General features: G+C 56.8%; 1 protein-coding gene across 1 annotated transcript in view; it reads right to left on the bottom strand.

Annotated features, from left to right (window-relative positions):
- Positions 1–250: 250 nt before the first annotated feature.
- Positions 251–7,228, bottom strand: part of STK35 (serine/threonine kinase 35) — a 42,936-nt gene continuing 35,958 nt past the window's right edge. Inside the window, exon 4 of the mRNA XM_026503165.4 lies at positions 251–4,949. The gene's annotated coding sequence lies outside the window, so the exon portion shown is untranslated. The remainder of the gene's footprint in view (positions 4,950–7,228) is intronic.

Here is a 7,228-nt window from a genome sequence, read left to right as displayed (position 1 = left end):
TGTTAAACATCCCGAGGGAGAACTTGCAGAAGCAGTGCTGGGCCTGGAAGGGCCTTTGAGTGCCTGGCCGCAGCCCCGGGACTCCTGGGACAGGCCGGCCAGGCTAGGTGGGGATTCCTATGCCCCAAGGGCAAGCGCCTGCTCCCAGGAGGCTTCCAACAGCCACTCACCCGCCGGGACCTGGGGGCTGCAGCACCGCTCGGCTTCCCCCTCCCCCAAAACAGGTGCCAACAAAAGCACGAAACACTCGTTTTCCAATCACGTATGGCTTCTTTGACCCCATCAAACAACTTTATTCACACAAACGTCCCTTAATTTACAAAGCCTCAGTCATTCATACACATTAGGGGATCCACAGTGTTCAAGGAACTTAAATAGAATGTATCATACCAACCCAAGTAAACCAAGTACAAAAAATATTCATATAAAGTTGTTCACACGTAGGTCCTAGATTACCAGCTTCTGTGCAAAAAAAGAAAATAAAGAAAAATAGATTTATTAACTAGTATTTGAAGCTAACTTTGTGCCTGGGTTTCTCGGTGCCTCCCTCACCACCAAGTCAGCCCCACATGAATGTTAGATCGGGGCCTCCATTCTCCCCTGCTCCCAGGCCCCCTGCGGCACAGAAGAGGTCTTTAAAGTGTTCCTGAACAAACTGCCTTCCTCCTGTGGCCCCTCATGGGAAAAGATGTGGGGGCCTCCGGGCAACCAATGGGCGTGGCTTCACCTGTCAATGGTGGCTGTGGAAGCTTCCATTTACCGACTCTCCTGTCCCACCTCCTTGCTTCCCCTCTGAGGGCATCTGTCTGGACAGGAGTCCCTGCCCTCCGAGGCTGGCAGGCAGGATCAGAGACAGGCCTGGCATCCTGGAGGCTGTGCCTCCACCCGGTGGGGGACAATCTCCCGGCCTCAGCCCCAGACTTGGCTGTTGTCCGGCTGCCAGTTTCTAGGTGACTCCAGTAGCCCTGTGCCTGTCTGAGGGCCCCCATGCAGGCCAAGGGAGTCGGAGGGGAGCAATAACCCAGGAGCCACTGGTGCCCCCAGATGTGTGTTTACGGGGTTGGGGGGGCACGAGGAGGATTGGAGGTGACAGGCGCCCTTGGTGGGCAGGGCCAGGAGCCCAGGCAGCAGGGAGCAAGGTAAGGGCAGAGAGTCAGGGGTCCCCTTCTTAGGGGGTGGAGGCCCAACTCCTGCTGTTCCAAGTTTCCAAAAGATACTGAGGCTGCAACCCAGACATCCATCCTATTAAGATCTGTCTTCTCAAAAGGTAGAGTGCAACAGCATAGAGAACATTCCTACGATGCCAGCTCTTTACCTTTTCTTAGAAAAAAAGACTCAAGCAAAAATAATCTTATTGCTCCAAACACTGGTTTTCTAGGAGACAGCTGATATGTCAAGGAGCAGAGAACCTTGGAGGAAGGGAATGGTAGAGGTGGGGAATGTCCAGGGACAAGAAGGCTGCGAGGAAGGTGGTGAGTGGTCTTAGCACCGCGGGGTCAGGGAGCAGAGGGGGTGCAGGGCATGTGCCCCTGCCGGCTCCGCCGTCATTCGCTCTGGGACCACCACTGGCAGTGCCGGAAAGGAGGCCAGGCCCCGTCAGGAGTCAGATCTCCGCCAGTGTTGGGCACGTTTTCTCCTCCAGCTGTAAACAGGGTATTTCTTAAGTAAACATTGGATACACTCCCTCAGAAAGGCAGCCATCAGGGGCAAACCACATCCGGGTGGGAGGAAAGAATTCCCACTCTCCTGTCCCAATGCCTCTGGGATGAGAGGGGGCTAAGGCCTACTATGCCCTTCGTCCCTGGTGCCCAGAGAGGGGTCAGACGGAGCCAGTCTTGAATGGACTGTGGCATCCTCCTGGCTAGAGAGGTAAGAGGCAGGGGGCCTGCTGGGTAGTGAGGGGCAGAGAGCGTCCACCTGGTGGGAACGTGGTTGTTCTGTCCTCGGCTAAAGCTGCTCTTAGTGTCCTGGTGGTGGTGGGAGCCCTGGGCCTGGCCGTGGGCCTTGGGGAAGGATGGGGCGGGGGGCAGGGGAGATGCTTCCCTCGTGGCTCTGTGTGGGTGGGAGTGAAAGGTTAAGTGACAGACAGAGACAGGGAGAAGGATGCCACGGACTTCCAGCTGAGCCAGCAGGTCTGGTCAAGGGAGGGTAGTGGAATAAGGCACTATGATCTGTCTTGCTGAGTCCTCTTGCTGGGGGGAACTGAGCTCAAGACCCACGGGTCTCAGGCCCAGAACCTCCCCGCTCCGGGCTAACCGTTTCACAGATCCAAGGAGAAGAGAATGACTGCTATTTCAAGGTTTGGAAACTCCTAGAACTTGGACAGGCCTTACAAACGTGGTGGCGCTGAGATGAGGTGGTACAGAGCTGCGGCCAGGCCCCAGGAGCAGGTGGAGAGAGCGAGAGGCAGGAAGAGGCAGGAGGCTGACCCACAGCGGCAACGGGGGGAAGGTGGCTGAGAAGCGGATGGGAGCTACCTGGGTCCAACCAAGGCTAGTCCACTGGCTGTGGGGCCGAGCTGGCGCTCATTTCGGGGTGCCGTCCACCTGGCTGGGGGGAGGGGGGGCAAGAGGGAGAGACAGGCACTTGGGGCTAATGAGCTGGCCATCATGAGCCAGGGAAGGAGGCCCTGCCACCAAGCAAGGGGAGGCTGAGTCCTGCAAGATAAGGGCTACCCCTCCCAGGCTGCCTGCCTTGCCCAAAAGGCAGAGACATCCTGTGACCTATAAGGGGCTACATTGATGCCCAGAGAAATAACGAAGGGGGATCGCTGCAGCTCCAAGACCTGGGGAGGGCAGAGGCAAAGTTGAAGCACGGGGAATACCTTGTTAGGCCTGAGCCTTCACCAAGAACTTGAGGATGGGGGCTGCAGCCAGGAAGCGCAGGGGTGAGAACTGGGGGGCTGTTTTTCCCATCTGCTGCCCCAGAGGGGAGGTGGGGGGGTGGGCAGAGAAGGGGAGTGTGCTGTGGTCAGGGACACTGTGCTCCCCACCCTCCCGGGGGCGGCTCAGGGCACAGTCCTGTGGCCTAAGAAGCCAGAGAGGAGACCGGGGGGCAGGGGGCGCCAGGCGGGCACGAAGGATTACGCAAGGAAGGGAAGGGCCTGGCTCCCACCGGCACCCCTGCTCGCCATGGCCAACTGTCCACCCAGGAGGAAGCAGGAGCCCTGGTGTTTGAGGGGCTAAGAGAAGGCGAGAGAATGCCAGCAAACGTGTGGTGAGTTCTCAAGTTTGGGTTGGTGTCGGGTTGCTCTCTCCCAAACTCTCAGGACCAAAGGACTGCCGCTCTGGGGGGAGAGCCCTCCTTGGTCACACACCAGCTGAATGCCCTCCAACTGTCTCCCCTATCAATCCTATGCTGGTTTAGAGAAAATGAAAAACAAACATAAAAGAATTCCTTTCCCCTTTCCCCCAGACCCTGCCTGCTTGGTGGTAAGGAAGGGGGGAGCCTTTGGAGCAGCCCCAGCAGCCTGCGGGTGAGAGGGACGACACGGGGCTAGCCACGTGCCCCTGAGATGGGGGGCAAACACTCAGGTTCAGAAGCCTGAGGGGAGGGAGCCGTGCACGTGCTGGCAGAGCATGGGATGGCCACACAGACCGCGGCTGCACAGATGCTGGTGCTGAGGTCGACAGGGTCACGTAGGGGAAGCTTTAAGGTGGCAGGCCACAAATGGGCACCCGACAGCTGGGGGGGTCCTACCCCGTCCTCTCCCTGCTCTTGGTGGGTCCATTCTTTCCCCAGCAGACATGTGTATGTGGAGGGAGGGCACCTAATAGGAAGTTCCTGGGGGTGAGGGAGATGGCGCTTGACGCTGTTGCCAGCTGTGACACCATGGGCCCGCATGCAGGGCACACCCTTCACTGTGAGCAGAGGACAGTGGCAGCCAGTTCAGGACACCCTGTTCTTATGGCCAGGTCACAACCGGATCTCAGGGACTTAGGCAGTCTCTGTGACGACCGGGATGTGTGGCGGGCACATGTGGGAAGGAGACGATCCAGGAGGCAGGAGGTGACGGGCGCTGACCTCACAGGAGTGACAGATGCCCACCGAAGACCCAGCTGTGTCCCAGGCAGAGGTTTGGCACAACAGTTTTTTTTTTTTTTTCCTGGGGGTCTTCCTCTGGGAGGGAGACCACTAACAGAAAGGTAGGCTTATAGAGCTGGGCTGGGCTGGCGCTCGGCCGCCGGAAAGTGGGGGATAGTCACCTCTGTCCCCCCCAGCGCTCCCTGTTATAAAGGGCAGAAGAGGGAACGGACTCCCACCACTGTGAGTCCTGGAGAGGCCCAGGGCTTCCAGCAGCTGAAAGAGAACAAACCCGCAGTTTAGACTTTCTTTCTTGAGTTCTCCTGGCCAAACCCTGTCTTCCTCTTCCAGGTGGTTCTTCGCCTCGGACCATTTCTAAGGCCTGAGGGCGGGCCGGGAGCAGCCCGCCAGAGTCCGGCATGCCTGTGTCTGCGGGGGTGGGTGGCCCGCAGGCCGCCTTCTGTCTTCATGCCACCCCGGGGCCGGGACCCACCCTGGCCCTCCACGGAGGAGGCAGGCCTTCTCTGGGGAAGTGAGGTCTTCCAAGCAGAACTGAGGGATGGGGAAAACAAAGACGACAGAGGGAAAACAAAGGAACAAAACAGAGGAGCTCCCTAACCCCTTAAAAAAATTAAAAATGACATTTACACATATGCTTTTTGTCCATGTTGTTTCTCCACAGCATAGTTTCCTGCTCTTCGGAAGTCTTAATCGTTTAAATTAAAAAAGGAAAAAAAAAAAGACAAAAAATAAAATAAGATGTTAAAAAATTAAGCGAAACTAAAAGGAGGGGGGAAAACCCAAACAAAAGCTTCACATTGCCGGAGATCCAGCTGTCGGGAGATCACCAACGACCAAGCCGCCACCTGTACCCTCTGCCGTCCTCGGTGGGAGACACGATGAGACTGCGGGTCCCGAGGATCAACCTGGAAGACACAAGACAGAAGGCCGGGGATGAGCGGACACTGGGCCGGTGGGCTCGGGGCACCTCCAGGCTCCGGATGCCCCACTCAGCGCCAGCACCCAACCCCAAGGACCTCAGGAACTGTGCCCTGCTGGGGGCCGGAGAGGCTTCTAAATACCTTTGGTCTCGTCACCTGCACCGAGTATCAGGTTATTACGAGGACCAAATGAACTAATGCATCTAACTTGAGACGGCGCCTGGCTCTATCATGATGAGCTATTGTTCGGGAACTGTCTTGGCGCCAGGCCCCAGGAACAGGACCAGCTACCAGCCTTTCCAGGACCCATTTTCGTGGAGGCCTAGAACACAAGAGCCTGCGGCGAGCAGCCTTGGGCCAGCACCTGCCTCCAGCCCGCTGTCCCAGTCCGAGCCGCCCCTGCAGGACTGAGCAGGGCCCCATCCTAGGCAGCACGGCTCCATCGGCACGGCACAGGGACGCACCCCGGGGTTCTGGAGTGCCTGCTCTCCCCCTGAACGACAGCAGCAGGTAAGTCCTTCACAGCACGCTTGAGATCCCTCCAAATCCGCTCCCCCCGCCCCCCTTCACTGTGTAAGGTCCATGCAGCCTGAGCAGCTGTGCCCTCCGTACCCTCACTTGCTGCCTTGTCGTCCTCAGGTCCCAGGGAGACGCCTGGCTGTCGTCACGAGAGGCAGCGGGCTCCAGCAACGTGAGACAGCCTGTTTCCTACTGTGGGAAATGGTGGGCTCTCCTTTGAGGTCTGACTCGAGTAACGACTATGAAGTACCCCAGCTGGAAGTGACCGACTCCATGAGCCCAGCCTGTCCCCGTCCCCAACCAGAAGTGATGAATGTGTTCGCTCTGGACAGGATATAGTCCGCAGCCACTGGACCACCCAAACGGCTTGCTCCTAGCTGGGTGAGGGGGCACGGAAGGCCCCCGCTGGAGACGTGTACCAGCACCTTCCGGAAAGCAAATGGGCCCTGTGTTTTCAGAGCCTTGGGTGTGTAGACCTCTAGACCCTGAAGTTCACTTCCGGAAACCCAGCTTGACTGGTCATCTTACATATGAGAAGGACTTCACGAATAAAGACGCTCACTGAAGTATGATACATGACGAGGCAGCAACCCGCAAATCCAGAAAGAAAAGATTGAAGCAAATGATCCGTCTACTCTGTGATGTATTACAGAGGAAATGAGAAGGCAGGTGGCATTCTGAGTATTATGGCAGAAGCACTTCTCGGGGTTAAGGAGAAACAAGCGGGCTACGATGTCCCACGGCACAGAGTACGAGCAGAACCATGTAACAACAAACAGAAACCACGTATAGGAAAATCTGTCAAGAAATACATCAAAACGTTGCACCTGTCGTGGGTGTATTTTCTCCTTCCCCTGCTTAATACAGAGGACACGTCACGTTGTTGTGTTTTACTTTGTAATGGGAAAACCAGCGTACTCTAAGGGACAAGAAAAGCTGGCAGCCCCAAAGAAAGGGCCCTGGAGCAGCAGTCCAAGAGACCAGACCCAGGCTCTTTTCTGGGCTCCTCCACACAGTGGAAAGCGGAGAATTTTCCAGAGCTGTCAGGTGAGGGTAGACTGCAGTTCCCTCCTCCAGCGCAAGGCGAGGGTGGGGGCGCCCAGTGTCTGCGTATGGGGAGCAGGGTGGGGGGTGAATTATAACGGTGCTGGAAAAGTATTTGATCTGGAAGAAAATACTGGTTTTCTCAGCCTCAACCTTTCCCTCTGCTGCTTCTGTTTCCCTGCCTGTGAAGTCCCCTCGATCAACAAAAAAAGTCCACTGGTGGGTCTTGGATCCTGGAACGACCCAGAAGCCATCTCACACTCTGGCTGTATTCAGCACGCCTATGACCTCCTCCCTGTGCTTTCCAGACAAAGCAGAGCCATGAGCAACCGGGGGGAGGGTGGGCTTGGGGGGACCCTCACCATCCGAGACACTCCAAGTCCTTGTGAAACAGGGCAAGAAAAGCCCAGGAAACTGTATGCTAATGTCTGATCTGCTGAGGTCATCTCTGGGACCAGTTATGACCTTTTCAACACTGCTTTCCTCCCTCCCTCCCCTGGCAGGACTCAAGCCGAGGACACCCTGCTCAAAGGGATGCCCACCAGCAGGAAGGTGGCCCCTGGCGGCAGAAAAGCAGCGGTCAAGGAGGCAGAGAGATTCAGAAGCCAGAAGTTCCTTTTTACATAATAAACTATCAGAACAGAGTGTGCCCGCAGAAGGTCAAACCAACAGCATGGCTCTCTGCAAGAGCTCCCGAGACA

Source organism: Ursus arctos, unplaced genomic scaffold (assembly GCF_023065955.2).
Source record: "Ursus arctos isolate Adak ecotype North America unplaced genomic scaffold, UrsArc2.0 scaffold_16, whole genome shotgun sequence".
NCBI classification, from domain to species: Eukaryota; Metazoa; Chordata; class Mammalia; order Carnivora; family Ursidae; genus Ursus; species Ursus arctos.
This window is presented reverse-complemented; position numbering and strand designations above follow the sequence as displayed.